Source organism: Narcine bancroftii, chromosome 5, assembly GCF_036971445.1.
Source record: "Narcine bancroftii isolate sNarBan1 chromosome 5, sNarBan1.hap1, whole genome shotgun sequence".
NCBI lineage: Eukaryota > Metazoa > Chordata > Chondrichthyes > Torpediniformes > Narcinidae > Narcine > Narcine bancroftii.
In genome coordinates this window covers 55,849,648-55,866,325 of record NC_091473.1, presented here as the reverse complement: position 1 = coordinate 55,866,325, position 16,678 = coordinate 55,849,648, and positions in this window count along the sequence as shown.

Genomic DNA, 16,678 nt, shown 5'->3' with positions numbered 1-16,678 from the left:
TCCCTCTTTCATACCATTCTCTTATCAGTAACTCTGATATCCATGAAAACCCTGGGGACAGTCATCTCTTGGATGCAATTTGAATATTTGGGGAAGCTTGTCAAGGCTTAGCAGCTTGTTATGATGAAACCAGGGCTGGATTAACCATTGAGCAAAATAACCATGTACTTAGGGCACCACAGAATTTTTTTCCAGTGCCAGATTCACCATGGTGTAGCTGAACTAGAGGCCTACAAAAAGGGTCCCCACAATAAATGAAAAAAAAAATCTTAGTTACAGGTAATATTTAATATAGTTGTGGGGTCTGGCCTGGAAGAAAACTGAATTTTTAATCTATAATTTCACAATCAGCACTTATTGAGTCTTAATGTCTTTCAGTTTGGCAATGGAAGGGGGAACCATTGTTAGGCTGTGCTCTGGGCATCAGTTGGCCTTAATCCGGCCCTGGGTGGAGCTCATCCAAGTTCTTGTTCCCCATTATTTCTTTTTGCTTCTAGGATAGATTCCAAGGGAAGATATGTTTGATAGTTACTGTTTTACCTTCACTAGCTGCTCTTGTCTGCTGTGCTTTATTTGTACCATCCTGGGTTTTGCTCCTTTGAACATCCCCATTTCCTCAGCACAAGTAAGTCAATAAAAATGAATGGCTGATTCAATGCTTTTGGTGAGATGTTACTGTGCACAGACTGCTATGTTTTGACGCTAATCTCCTCGAATCACAAGACAAGGTGTTATGATGGGAAGGATCACAGAATCACCTCAATCTTCTTCCATCCTGGAGATGGAAGATTGTTACTGACTCAGAACCTGAAATCAATGGTCACCTGATATACTGAAGGTTCCATCTTGACACTCTAATGGTTTTGTTCGAATTGAGAACTAATGCTGATGCATTTGAGACAATACATCACAAGCATGTCAGTTTATAGCAATGACATTCAACTGTTGAAAGGGAGGTATATAGTTTCAGTATTAATGTCAAAAAGATGATCCAAGCTGGGCTCAATGAAAGGCAATGCTGATTGCAGAAATTCCCTGAATGGACACCTGAGGCTGATTAACAGCATGAAGGGTGAAGCTAAATCAGCAAGAGTGACACCAATGGTGATAATGAAAACAAACAATAACTTTGAAATCAAGTTGAAAGCTTGACAAGGGATGCAGATGCAGACTCCTTGGCTATGAACAGAAACGTATCCAACAAAATTATGTAAATAAAGGGATTCTAACTCTGAAGATCTCTGTAGGTGAGACAGCAAAACCTTTCAATCTGATGTGATGTTTAGATGCTTACAATGGTCAAAAGGTGAAGTTGCTATTGTCCCCAAACTGTACCACCAATCTTGTGCTTCATGGAGAGTTACAACAGTGACGTCTACTGACAATGTGGCAAATTGGCCAGGTACATCCTGTTCACAAAATGCAGGACAAATTTAACCTGAATAACTGTTTCCCAGTTCACTCTCAACCATCAGAAATTGGCAGAATACATTGTCCACATTGGAACTGAGGAACATTTACTCTCCAGTGGTCCATCCACTGATGCAAAGCTTGTGTTTTGCTAGGACCAGTCAGTTCCAGACTTGATAACAGACTTAAGCATGAACCAAAAAGCTACAGACAAAGATTTGTGAATTCCAGAGGTTAGGTGATGGTGATCAATCTTGACATCAAGACAGCATTTGGTTAGGTGTGGTATGTCAGACCATCCAGGACAAAAGATCCCACTTGAATGGCACCTCATTCACAGCCTTTAACCATATTTTGGTTCACTGCTGACAAATCATTTGATGAACATACTGTCCAGGTTACACTGGCAACACCTCCCCAACTCTTCAAGCACAATTCCCAAGAAGGGCAAGGGAACAGCCCTTCCTTTTAGGTTTCCCTACAAGGCACTGTTCAGTCATGGACTCTGGATATAAATTCTGAAATTCCCTCCTAAACATCATCTTACTTGTCTCTTCACCAGAAAAACTGCAGTGATTCAAATAGTCAACTCACCAACATCTCCTCGTGAGTAATTAGGGATGGAGAACAAGTGCTGGTGAGGTCTACATCCTGGAAATTATATTTTTATGTACAAAGAAGGACACACTCCAAAGGTGGAAGTGACTCATGAGACCCTTCCAATATGCGCACTCAAATGAGTGTGAGTGATATTTGAACAATTTCCTGGTACTGGCAGGCAGCTAATCTAAGTTTGGGTTTATTGCCACAGAGGTGCAGTGAGAAGGTTTTGAGCAGATTGACTTAAAGCATCTGGGGCCAGATACCATCACTAGAGAAGAACTATGACCATTTCAAGAAAACATGGTCCTCCTGTGGTGATTCTATCAGATAATGTTTTAAAAAAAGAGGATTTTTTTCACAGTTATATTTAGCTCAAGCTAGTTGAGGTGAAAAGACATAGTTGAAAGCAATCCTACAAATCCATGTCAACATCAACATAATTAGAATGCTTTAACACCTCTAGTTTTCTTTGAATAATTCAGAGCATGCCATGCTGCCAAGAAATTGACTTGCTTTTAAGAATGTGCTTTCAAATGTCAGTTTTAAGTAATAGGATCCACAGCAATGAAAACATTGTCACGTTACAGCTACATCTCTATGATACTGACCAATTCATAAGGGAAGGATTGGGCCAGTGCAGTTTGAAGGCAAATGCCTGCTACCAAAAGGGATAGTAAATGGAGAAACAAGAGGGAGCTCAAATTTCTTTCAAGGCCCAGGTACTAAAACAACAACCTTTGACCTTAAGCATTCACTCTGTTTCTCCCTCTACAATGACTATGGGACTTGCTGAGCATTTGCATTACTTTTACTTATATATTCAGGTTGTCAGCGTTTACAGTTCTACTGATATCACACTTGGCACACAAGACTGGAAGCACTCAGGAAAGACATTATATTGCTTTAAATATATGTAGAGAGAGAGATGCATTATTGACAGCACCGCTGTTGTGTTTGGAATTCTATCAGGTTCGGTGTGGTTCACAGAGAGATGAGTCTGGACAATTGATACAATGAGAGGTAAGTTTTTCATGCACATAGAAATCAAACGGAAAGATGTCAAATGAGACTTAATCACTCTCACTAATTAATAGCTATATAGGCATTCACATCGGATCCATGTTGGACTCTGACACTGGTGGTCACCTATCTTCTACACAGTATGAGACTAAAACTATAACAGTATAAGCAGGCAAATTGGGAGGAAGGGTGGTTGATACCAGTGGTTGCTTACTCTATCACACTCTCCTGCATGTATGCATACTCACAGTCAGGGACTTGCCAACACAGTTCCGATTCCCTGTACCAACAGAGCTGTGGCTCCCTGCAAGCACTGATCTATCACAGTACTATGATTCAACTTAAGTGTAGTGCACACCTTATCCATGACTCCTCCAGTGATATCCACAGTAGATGCCTGGTGTGGAGCGATGTTCGTGGCTTGGACCAAGGGGTAGAGAGAGAGAAACGTCTCCCATTTTGGAGTTGATACTCTTCAGAGTCTGTCCATTGATGACACTGAATCATTTAAATGAGCCAACGGTAAGGTGTGCACTGATAGCCAGAGTCAAACCTTGATTGGCAGGTGATACGACTTCCGACTTCAGACGGGGAGGTCATGTGATCCTCCACAATGTTCCAGACAGAGACCATTCACAATCCACATAATAACAGCTGCTGAGTATGGGACACAGCCCACCTTCAGTTGTGCCAGGAAACTCCTGAGTACTTAACATAAACCCCTGGCTACCCATTGTGGTGCCCTGGTGTGCCGAGAACCAGCAATGAACTTCCCCAGAAGTCAGTGAGGTGTTGCGTAGGATGATGTAACTGCTCAGCACTAAGTTGTTTAGTTCAGAGCTGCCCTCTGGATAGCAATGGTAAGTAGGCCTGTTATAGAACATTTCAGCACAGTACAGGCCTTTAACCCACAATGTTCTGCCTCCCTAGGTAAACCTACTCCACAACAATCCCATGTTTTGCTACCTCACACCCACATCTCTATTATTTTTACATCCATTTGCCAATCTAAGAATCTGTTGAATGTCCCTTTTGTACCAGCCTCCCCAGCAATGCATTTCAGGCACCCACCACTGTCTGAGTAAAACATTTACCTTTGATGAAAGAACTGAGGAGTCAAACAAAGAGAGGTAAGAAGAAGGCCTCCCTGATGGATCCCCTTTTCCATGTCTCAGAACCATACAACACTACAGCACAGAAACAGGCCCTTTGGCCCTTCTAGACTGTGCTGAACTATTATTCTGTTTAATCTCACTGACCTGCATCCTTACAATATCCTTCCATACCCCTCCCAACTATGTACCTGACTAAATTTTTCTTCAGTCAGAATTGAGCCGGCATTTACCACTTTAGCTGGCAATTTGTTCCACACTCCCACCACTCTCTGCATGAAGACGTTCCCCCTAAGAAGATGAGGGAAGACTTGACAGAAGTTCATAACATTTGGAGAGACAGAGATAGGGTAGACAGTTTAATGCATGTCGAAAGAACCAAAGACTTGTTGATCCAAACCAAGGCTTTTATTAACTAAAAGACTGGAGCATATCACAAGTAGGTCGACCAGTCCAGAATGACCTGGTCTGTCTAGGAGCAATCCTTTAAGACCTGCCAGTAGGCGTGGCTACACTCTCAGCCAATCACAGTCATCCTACACTACAATCTACATATACACATTGGTGATAGAATCTGTTCTATCACAGAAAGTCAAAATCTTTATTCTAGAGAAGTAATGTTAAATATCAGAAGGTACAGTTTTGAAGTGATAGGAGAAAAATTCAATGGAAATATCCAAGGCAAGTTCTTTTTTAACTAAGAGTGTGGTCGGTAACTGGAGTGCACTGTCTGGGGAGGTGGTTGAGGCAGATACAATAATTATGTTTAAGAATAATTTAGACAGGCATATGAACAGGTAAGGGGACAGAGGGAGAGAGAGAGATCATGTGCTGAAAGATGGGTAAAGTTAGATTGGCGATATGGTTGGCATAGATATAATGGGCTAAAGGGCCAGTTCTTTTGCTGTAGTGCTGTATCTTCTATATTCTGTGAGGATAGGATAAATCACTGTAATGGCCTTCACCACTGGCATGGGAAAGCACTGGAAAATGGGACAAAAGCATCAAAGGCAAACAATTCTGAGAGTGGTGCACTATGGTGAAGACAATAGTTAAAACAATGTGCTGGGAAGTAGCAACAGGAACAGGGTATGCAGGCCTGCCAGCTTGTTTCACCAATCAATAGCAGCATGACTGATCTGTATCTTAACTCAATTTATTTGTCTTCATTCCATACTCCTTAAAACACTTGGCTTGTAAAAATCTATTAATCACAGACTTTAAGTGATTAATTCAGCTGGCTTTTTGGAAGCAAGTGCTCTACAATTTTTTCATTGAAATAAAACAATTCCTAACTTCCCTCCTGAATGTCATGGCTCTAGTTTTAAGGCTCTAACCTTGTGTTACAACATCTCCAACCGTAAAAACTGGCTTTCCCACTTTATTCTATCCTTTTCTCTTTTATCCTAGAACCTCATCTAAATAATCCTAACCTAATTTCTGGGGAATATATTTATTTCTTAGGTAATCTTTGTTGGATAATCTATCCCATGAACTGCTGGTAACCATTTTATTCCAGAGATGGTTTGTTTATCCGAGGCCTTTGTTGCAAAGGAACAGGACTTCTAACTTTTATATTTAGTCTTCTGGTTTAAGGGATTAAAAAAAAAACTTTTTGATTTCTTAAAACTATTCATTACATTTTAAAATGATTATGCATTCATAATTTCCATCTTTTTATCGTTAAAAAATCTCAGGACTATTCTTTTATATTGCACAATGGATGACCTCCCAGAAAACTGCTTTTAAATTTATCTGCCACAATTCAGTACACTCAGTTCATGTATCAATGTCTCTTTTTAAGGTTACATTGCTTTCCAAAGAACTTACCCTTTCACTCGTCTCTATGTTATCAGCAAACTTGGATGCTTCCCACTCCATTGCATTATGGACGCTGAACTGAATGGACAGTGCGAAATAATAGTCAACACTCAGTGGTCCAATCTCGAGATGCAAGCAGTTTATTCACCTGCACATAGGGCAGCAGTTACAAGTAGCCATATCTCAGAGATTGTCCAGTGGACCAACTGCTTTGTAAGCGAGTGTGTTTATTCTCCAATATCCTCTCTGAATGTCAAACGTTATTTGTGGGGTTTTCTTTTGTACTTTGCTGGTTAGTCATTCTTTGCCTCAATAATCTATTACCTCCTTCAGTGTTCATTTGAACTTAAATCTAAGTGAAGGTACTGATCATTACCTTTCTAGTTTACTACAGAGACATTATTCTTGCTTTCTGTCTTTGACAGCCTTATGAATTCTTAGCTAGGTTAACAATTGGTCTCCATTAGGTTTCATGTTTGCAAACATTCTATTATGTGGAACCTTATTAGATGATATCTGGAAGTCTACGGAAGTCGCATTCACAAACATTTACTTTAATTGTCTTGAAAATAATTTAGTTGTTGCTGGTGCAAATTTGCACGTGATTTATTGTTCAATGTGGGCAGACCAACACAGCAGGAAATTTAAGAGTTCTTTTTGATAAGGTTTATGCAAAAGACTTAAGCACAAGAGCAAAGAAAATTTGGGCTTTACATTCGCTAATTTGTGTTGGAGAAAATTCCTGGCCATTTTTCTCCAATACATTAAAATAATTATGGCTGAAAGATGGGTCAGAATTAATTCTATAAATTGCTTAAAAGTCAGTAAGATTGAGTAGTGCTATAAACTGGAAAGGTTACTACTTTATATCAAAACATTGTTTATCCAATCATTTCTAGGCTATTCCCATCTGGCAATATTGAAATTTTGAGTCTGGTGCGTAAATCCAGCAAAAGCCATCTACATTCAGGGATTTTGCAAGCTGTGAAAATATATGAAAGACCTTTACTGAGAATTGCTTGTTTTTTTTTGATGTAGCTACTATATCTTGAATGGATGACAATGGGGCAACCCATGAGGATCCCCATGGTCTGATGGATACTAGACTTTTCTCTCCTTGCATCCTCAATGCCTAATGACTGAGGCAGAAGCCAGCAGTAAATGGTAACATATGGCTTCTTTTCTTTTTAAAATATTTTTTCTTGTGAGTTTAACAAAAACCATTTACAAAGTTATACTAATGATAACCTCAATCAAATCATATCATATACATATTGCATATCAATTGTAAATTAGAAGCAGAATCATAATTATTACATAACTTATTTAATTCAGGATATTAATTTCAATAATTATAAAAATTAAACAATTAAATCATAACTCGTACTGTCCAAAAATAATATTGAATGCAAACAATACATGTAAAATTTCCTTATATAATATATTTTATACTTCTCTGATGTGATCATGTTGTTCTGTGATATGATTCGTGATCTGTAGTTAACCCCACCCCCCCTTTACTTATTAATCTTAACAAAATGGAAAAAAAAAGATTTAAAAAAAATCTCCACTAATCTACTTCCTCCCTAGATATGACTTGTATCTAAATAAGAAATGGAGGACTGAGAATGGTCATCTATCCGTGTATGTGTGGTGAATGTCTGCCAAGCTGCCTCTCTCCCCTCTGGCGAGCCTTGCTGTATTAACATTGGCTGTGCATTATCTCTACTGTTAAGGACACTCCCCTTGGGTATAACTGTATATGAATCTATTGTTTTTCATTATTGTACCATGAGTTTCTGCTAATAAAAGCCATGATTATTGTTTGACTACATTGTCTTTGTCTACTTCATCAACTGGCACTTCAATTTTATTAGCAGAAATGGATACAGCACTCAAGCCAGAGCAGCTGATAATCGACTAGTCTGCCCCAATGGCCAGAGAAATTTTCAACCACTGGATTGCTTGTTTCGATTACTACATGGCTCAAAACAATGTGGTTGGTGAGGCGAAACAATGGGGCCACCTGAACTCTCTGCTGGGTGAGGTCCCTTTCGCCGTAACGCAAGGAGCTACCACTCTGGCTATAGCCCGGGAACGTCTGACTACTTACTATGCAGTGCCACGGAATGTGATGCTTGCTCGACACCAGTTGCTGACTAGACACCAGAAACCCAGGGAAAGTGATCCTGCCTATGCACTGGCTCTTGACTCACTGGCAAATGAATGTGATGTCAGGGCAGTCAATGTGCAACAACACTGCAATGCATTGAAGCTGAATGCTTTAGTCAATGGGATTGACTCCAGTTACATCCGACAGAGGCTGCTGGAGATGGAGCCCTTAACCTACGACCAGGCAGTCACTCTAGCCAAAACACTGAGAAGTGCCATGCAGTCCAGTGAAATGCTAGAAACCGAAAAGGAAACATCCAGGAGTGCTGGAACTCCAAAGGAAAGAAAATGGCGATCTCCTGAAAAATGCTACTTCTGTGATAAGAGCTGGCACCCCAGACAGAAGTGCCTGGCTCGATTCACTACCTGCAGCTATTGTGAAAAACTTGGCCACTTTGCTAAAGCCTGTAAGGTGAAAAGTACTCCCACTGATAAGAAGAAGAGGAGAAGCACCAAGAAAATGCGTCCTGGAGCTGCAGGAATGGAAGACAACTGTGAAAAGGGGGAATCTTCAGACGAGCAGGCTGAATCAACTTCAAGTGACGGTGAGGTGAGATCCCCTGTGATAGCCCAATTGACTCCAAAGCTTGGGGGATGTTATGGACTGGAATGGTTGAATATGAAGGGGGAGATGAATGGTGAGACTCTTGATTGTCTAATAGACTCGGGGTGTGCTGACAGCTAGATCCACGAGAGAGTTGCTAGAGCCTTAAATTTGCAGAGATATCCAGCGAACCGAAAGATATCAATGCCTTTTAGTGAACTTACAAAAACTTTATGGGGCAAGTGTAAATTTACTTAAAATTTGTAGGGACATTGCCTGGCTGATGTGTGGCTCTTTATTATGCTGGAGCTCTGCACCCCTGTGGTCCTGGGGTTAGATATTCAATCTCAGATGAACAGTAGTGTTAAATTTCGGTAGGCCACTACCCACACTTACCATCCCCCGTGCTAGGTACTGCGGTCTGTCCACATTAAAGATCAAAGCTCCCTCCCCTTTCAGTGATTTATCCCCCGAGTGTCGGCCAATTGCCACTAAGAGCCATTCTTACAGCAAAGAGGATTGTGAGTTTATCAAAGCTGAGACCCAGAGATTGCTTAAAGAGGGAGTAATTGAACCCAGTAAGAGTCTATGGCGAGCTCAGGTGGTAGTTGTGAAAAATCATACTAAGAAACGACTGGCTATTGACTACAGCCAGACAATCAACCGTTACACTAACCTGGATGCCTACCCCCTGCCACGCATCAATGAAATGATTAATCAGATCGCGCAATACAAAGTTTACTCCACTATTGACCTCAAAGCAGCTTACCACTAAATCCCCATTAAAATAAAGGAACAACCCTATACAGCCTTTGAGGGTGATGGGGGGTTATATCAATTTAAAAGGGTACCTTTTGGTGTCAGTGTTTCAGAGGGAAATGGATAAGATTGTTAGGGGTATGAGTTACAGGGTACGTTTCCCTATCTGGATAATGTCACTATCTGTGGGAAAACTCAGGCTGAGCATGACAACAACTTAAAGAAATTTTTAGCAACAGCTAAAGAATTCAACCTTACATTTAACGAGGGCAACTGTGTGTTCAATGCCACAGAGCTACCCATTCTGGGCTACATTGTCCGCAAGGGTGAAATCCGTCCCGACCCGAAAAGAATGGACCCCCTTAAGAAGTTACCACCTCCAAACTCAGCAAAAGTCCTTAAAAGGTGTATAGGATTCTTTTTCTACTACTGCAAATGGGTTTGGGACTACGTCATGAAGGCACACCCTCTGTTTGACACTAAATCTTTTCCTCTCTCTCCAATGGCCTTGAAGGCTTTCGAGAGAATTAAAGCTGGTATTGCCAAAGTTGCACTCTCGTCCATTGACGAGGATGTCCCATTCCAAGTGGAAACTGATGCCTCAGATTGTGCCTTGGCAGGGACCCTTAAACAAAAAGGCAGACCTGTGGCATTCTTCTCCCGCACGTTACGTGGACCTGAACTTAAACATCCTGCCATTGAAAAAGAAGCCCAGGCTATTATTGAAGCTGTTTGCTACTGGAGACACTTTCTAGCCGGCAGAAAATTTACTCTTGTCACTGATCAGAAATCTGTAGCCTACATGTTCAGTACTAAACACAAAAGTAAAATCAAGAACGATAAGATGGCGAATAGAACTCTCAACTTACAATTATGAGATCCAGTACAGACCAGGCAGGTTAAATGATCCCTCTGACGCATTGTCACGATCTGCTGCTGATGCTCAGCTGGAGGGTCTAGAAGAGATCCATAGCAGACTGTGCCACCCAGGAGTCACGAGATCCTTCCACTACATAAGGGCTAACAACCTTCTGGAAGAAGACAGGAAACTGACTAAAAGCTGTCCTGTTTGCGCAGAATGCAAACCGCAATACTTCAAAGCTCCAGTGGCCACTCTCATCAAGGCAACCTGACCTTTTGAGAGGATTAACTTAGATTTTAAAGGGCTGTTACCTTCCAACTACAAATATATATATTTCCTTACTGTAATTGAGGAATATTCCAGGTTTCCCTTTGCAATACCCTGCCCTGACGTCTCGTCATTAAGTCACTTGACAGAATTTTCAGCATGTTTGGTTTTCCCAATTACATTCATACTGATAGGGGCACAGCATTCATGAGCGTTGAATTGCGGCAAGCCCTGCTACGAAAGGGGATTGCCATCAGCCATACCACGAGCTACAACCCGCAGGGCAATGGGCAGGTTGAAAGGGCAAATGCTACAATCTGGAAGACTGCTTTATAAACGCATGGTTACCCTGTTACCTGGTGGCAGGAGGTGCTGCCTGAGGCACTACATTCTATTCGGTCTTTATTGTGTACTGCAACAAATCAAACACCTCATGAACGTATGTTTGCCTTTCTTAGGAAATCAGGAACTGTGATGGACTGGCCAGCCTGTTTATCTGAGCCTGGAACCATGCTGCTGAAGTGTCACGCTCGGGCATGTAAAACAGACCCCCTAGTCCAACCAGTTCAGCTACTGCATACTAACCCCAACTACGCTCATGTTAGATTCCTAGACGGGAGTACTGACACTGTACCCCTATGAGATCCGGCCTCGCCTGGTTCGCCCAGAGTGAGCCTGAGAGGTTGGATTCACCCCCCACCCCCCCCCACCCCCCCTGGCCTGTGACCCCTAGTAAGCTTTCAGATGGCCATGCTGAGGCTCCACTGCTTCACGCTGGCGATTCTGGAGCAGGTCCAGAAGTCATTCCTTCCCACACTACAGACCCAGGACCTGTACCAGTTCCCAAGGTTGCAAAGGAGCCACCTGTTTTGAGACGAAGCACCAGAATTCGTAAACAACCTGATAGGCTGACATATTCATAAAACATCTCATATTATTTCGATTGCTTGCTAGATACTGGCGTATTTTGGCTATTAGAGTATCTCAAGGCCAATCATAGTATTCATGTATTGCTTGCTTCAGTCTTTCCTAGCAGCTGTCCTTTTGATTTTAACCCTTCTTCTGCCGGGGGGAGACTGTGGTGAATGACTGCCAAGCTGCCTGTCTCCCCTCTGGTGACGCTTGCAGTACTAACATTGGCTGTGTATTGTCTCTACTTTAAGGACACTCTCCTTGGATATGACTGTATGTGCATCTATTGTCTTTCAATATTGTACCCTGAGTTTCTGCTAATAAAAGCCATGAGTATTGTTTGACCACATCGCCTTTGTCCACTTCATCAACTGGCACTTCAATATGTTGCAATGAGAGTAAAATATTCATGATGCTGTTCCTGATTTCAAAATGAAACTTAAGGTTTGAAAGAACAACTTGGGACTTGGGCACTAATTATTTCCACAACTGAAGTATTGTCCAGGGCTTACTAATCATTGTACAATCTTTTGGGTCTGATGGCTGTGGGTTTGAGTCCTACTCCATTGTTTAAGCATGGTTGTGAGGGAGTGCAACATTGTGGAGGGTGCAATTATTTGGATGAGCCATTAAACTGATAACTTTGCATTTTGTTGAGTAGTTGTAAAATATTCCTTAGTTCAATTTGATGAAGAATTATTGAAGTTGTTCTTGGTATTCTACCTGAAAATTATCATTCAATTAACAACAAAAAGAATGACTGTGCTAATTTTCATAGGGATATTTGTGACATCTTGCTGTGCAATATTATCTGTTGATCTCATAGTCAAAGAGCTGTAATGTTTACTTTTTGGATAACCATGGTAGCGGACCAGCGACGGACCCAGCTACTGATGCACCCATGTAGACTGCAGACTGTTGCTTCTTGTGGTAGAAGGACTCACTCAGGCTGTGGGCTGCTGGCGACTTGCTGACGAAGGTATCCACACATGCTGTGGGCTGCTGGAGGCTGGCTAATGGTAACCCGGTATTGGAACCAGGATAGGAGGTGGTACAGGTACAAGCTCAAGAGGGAAGCAGTTAACATAGCTGTTAGCGCAACATTATTGCAGCAGGAATCTGAGTCCTCACCCGTTGCAGTGTGTGAGGAGTTTGAACGTTCTCCCCATGACTTGTGTGGGCTTTCTCCAGGTGCTCCAGTTTCCTCCTACCCTTCAAAAATGTACAGGGTTGGTAGGTTAATTAGGTGTAATTGTGTGAGATTGGTTTCAATGGTTGCAATCTGTTTTTACCATGTTGTAAATAAAATTAAAAAGAGGGATAGGAAATGGTGCAGTGACCAGCTCAAGAGGGAGAGAAGATGGTGCAGTGACAAGTCCAAGAGGGTGAGGAAATGGAACCGTGACAAGTCCAATAAGGAGAGGAGATGGTGCTGTGGCAAGTCGAAGAGGGTGAGGAAATGATACAGTGACCAGCTCAAGAGGGAGAGTAAATAGTACAGTGACAAGTCCAACATGGAGAGGAAATGGTACAGTGGCAAGTCAGAGAGGGAAAAGATTTACAGTGACGTCAAAGAGGGGGAGGAGAGAGTACAGTGACCAGATCAAGAGGGAGGGAATAATAATAGCCTTCCTGAGAGGGAGCCAGGTGGTGACGATAGCAGAGCTGTAACAGGTTTGTGGTCACAAAAAATGCATGTCATTATGGTGATCCCAGAGAGCAACAGGGTTTAGGAAAAGAGAATGGTCCCACAGTAGAATTAGTCAGAGGCATTGACCCAGAGCACGCCTCTCTTCTCACAGCCAAAAGATCTTTTGCATCTTTTTTCAATTCCCCTGCCTACAGAATTTGATAATGATGTCTCTCACTCTCTAATGACCCTTGAATTGAAACACAATGGGTGTAAAATTGATCCTTAAGTATATCCAGAGAAAATCATATCCAGACACTTACATAAAGCCATTACTTGCTAATAGTAGGTCATGAGGATGAAGTTACCTCTATTAGACCTCATTCTTCTACTGAAGCTTCTTGTGCCATGGCCTATCAAAAGCTTGTAGGTTTTTCTTTCTCTGTTGTATAACGTCTTTAACATCCACTGGCAATTGAGCAAAATGTGACCTCCGTGATTATGTGTCCCTGATGTCCTTCACCCTGTATTTAGATTTATAACTCTGATCATTACTTGTCATGTACCCCTCTCCTTTTCCTGAAGAATGAGCCCATAGTTTCCCAGCTCCTTCTTAATTTCCTGTTTAAAGATGCTGACTACATTACATATCTTCCAGTGTAAAGGCTCAGACCCAGACTCCAGGGAGCTATTAAAGGTACGGGCTGCAGCCTCAAAGAGCACGTGTCCTACTTCTTGGAGTATATATCATCTAGCTTGGCAGCCCTATTTATTTCAAGGTTTCTAATACTTTTTTTAAGATTGTTAATTCTTCTATATTAACATTCAGAGTTTTATTACTAACAACGCCTTTTAATTCTGTCACTTGAACATTAACTTCGAGAGTGAAAGCTGTTGTGAAATGACCATTTATTATCTCTGCTATACCCTGTGAGTCCTTTATAACCTGTCCTTGAGCATCTTTTAATGGCCTAATAGTCTTTGGCAGTCCCATGACTGCTCACAAAACTAAAATAAGCTTTGCTCGTTACTGCTGCACTTATCTGCAACCCTCCTTTCAATTAACCTTTCAGTTGATGTAATAGCAGCCTTTGGAAATGTTTTAGTTGTCTTTATTTCATTCAAAGGGAAGAAAGGACTTGCATTTGTGCACTCTAAGGAGTGCTCATGGAATGCTTTGAAATGTGATGGCCGTTCTGTGAAAAAAATTAAAAAAAATACACAGAAAGAGCAACAATAATTTAAGTCATTTATTTTAACTAAGAGAAAAATATGGAGATAGGAAGAACTTCACTGTTCCGTTTTCAAAAAGACATTTCTGAGTGTTTACATTCATCAGATATTGTTGTGCATTATACGTCTTTGATTTTGTTTCTGATTCCTACTTGTCTGTATGCTGGAAGCCTTTGAGACATCAGAGTCCCAGTGGACAGAAAAAAACCTACATTTGTGTTAGCAGCTTTTCAGTTTATTAACAGCATGATCTCTGCATCAAATGCATCTATTCCCTCTGCAACAAGCTCATTGGGAATTACAGAGTTGGTTTGCTTATTCCAACTGAGACAGGAGAAATGAAATTCTTCCACTCAAGGGCACAGCTACTCACCTTCACTATTTTACCAATATTTCCACCTTGCAAATAGGGTGGCATAGATAGCATAGCAATTAGCTCTATGCTATTACAGCACCGACGACCTAGGTTCGCTGCCGGAAGGGTGTCCGTACACTCTCCCAGTGTCTGCATGGGATTCCCCAGGTGCTTAGTTTCCTCCCACATTCCAAAGAAGTCTGGGGTTAGTAGGTGCAAGCCAAGTCACATTTGTTGTCATCCAATTGCACAAGTACAACCCAATGAAACAGTGTTCTCCAGTCCTCAATGCAAAGCAGGCAGACGCACAACCGGACATAGCACACTTACGGGCAAACAGTTCACATGCAGGACAAGTATTCATATATCCAAATAAACAAACAAATAAATATTGTTTTGTGAATATGAGAGCCTCAAATTTTTAGTTTCAGCAGTTCCTTTGGACATTCAGCATTCTCATGGCTCGTGGAAAGAAGCTGTTCCTCAGCCTGGTGGAGCTGGCTCTTTCCCGACATGATCAGTTGAAAGATGCCGTGTGCAGGGTGGAAGGTGTCCGCAATGGTTTTTTCTGCCCTCTTCAGACAACGATCCCAGTAGATCATGTTGATGAGGGGAGGGAGTCCTGTGGATTTAAATCCAATTCATTCCTCTGCAGCAACCATACCACACTGATGTAGCCGGCTAGGATGCTCTCAATAGAGCTCCTGTAGAAGATTAACATAATGGTGCCTGCTTCAGGTTGAATGGTCACATTTATGCATTGGGAGGCGTGAACCAGAAGGGCCTGTTACTGTGCTGTCTAATTTCCTGACTAAGGACTCGTCTGATATAGCTGATTTTATCTATCTATATAGATAAAATCTATCTATCAATATATATATAGATATATCTATCTATCTCTGTATACAATAACAGCATTTAAGCCCATTCTGGCCATCTTGATCTGTGTCATCAAATTACACCCAAATTAACCTACAACCCCATACATTTTGGAGAGTGGGAGGAAATCAGTGCACCTGGGGTAAACCCACGCAGACACTGGGAGAAGGTACGAATTCCTTACAGACAGCATCGGATTCGAACCTGGGTCACGGTTACTGTAATAGCACCATAACATCATGCTAACTGCTAAGCTAACCGTCCCGTGTATTTTAAACGCACCATTTTAAATAACAACCATCATATTTCAGAGCATTCCTGTGGTGTGAAGAAGGAACCACATACCAGCAGCTGCATGGTTAAGTGCATTTACATCTCAAGATGCTTATTTAAAAGGTTACAGTCACACGGAGGCACCATGCTGAAATGGGTTTGGATAATTCCTTGGAGGATGTAATTGCTGTTGTGATTTAGAAGCTGACATTTCCCTCTTCATGAGCCTGCTGTTCCGTACAATGCACAGTCTGACCCTCCATCAGATACACCATCTGCAGCCACAGAAAAATACATGGGAGGATCTCCTTTAAAAAGTCAAGATTTCCTTTCTAATATTTTAGCTAAATGTCGATATTTGATCTTCTCTCCTGAAGCAAACAATCATCTCCATTGTTTACTAAATTAGATTGTATCTGTATGTGAGTTCATTTCTTCAGAACTTGTACCAACAATGGACATCCTATACTCCATGATCCCACATAACTAAAGGAAAGAGGCTTGCAAGGAGGCTCCGTCTGCTTTATTAGTGCAGATGGCAGTAGGAATTGGCCTGATTTGCAGTTTATTTCTCTTCCTCCCTTCCTCTATGCAATTCATCTGTTTTCTGCCCTCTCCCCCAACCTTCCCTCCCTATCCTCCAGCAACCCCTTATTCTCCCCTTTCCCTCTCTCACCAATTTAGACGCACAGTACAGTAACAGGAGCTTTTGGCCCAGGACCCCGTGTTCCCCAAATACACTAACCTCCATAGATTTTTGGAAGTGGGAGGAAACCGGAAAACCATGGGTAACCCATGCAGACATGGGGAGAAAGTATCGGATTCG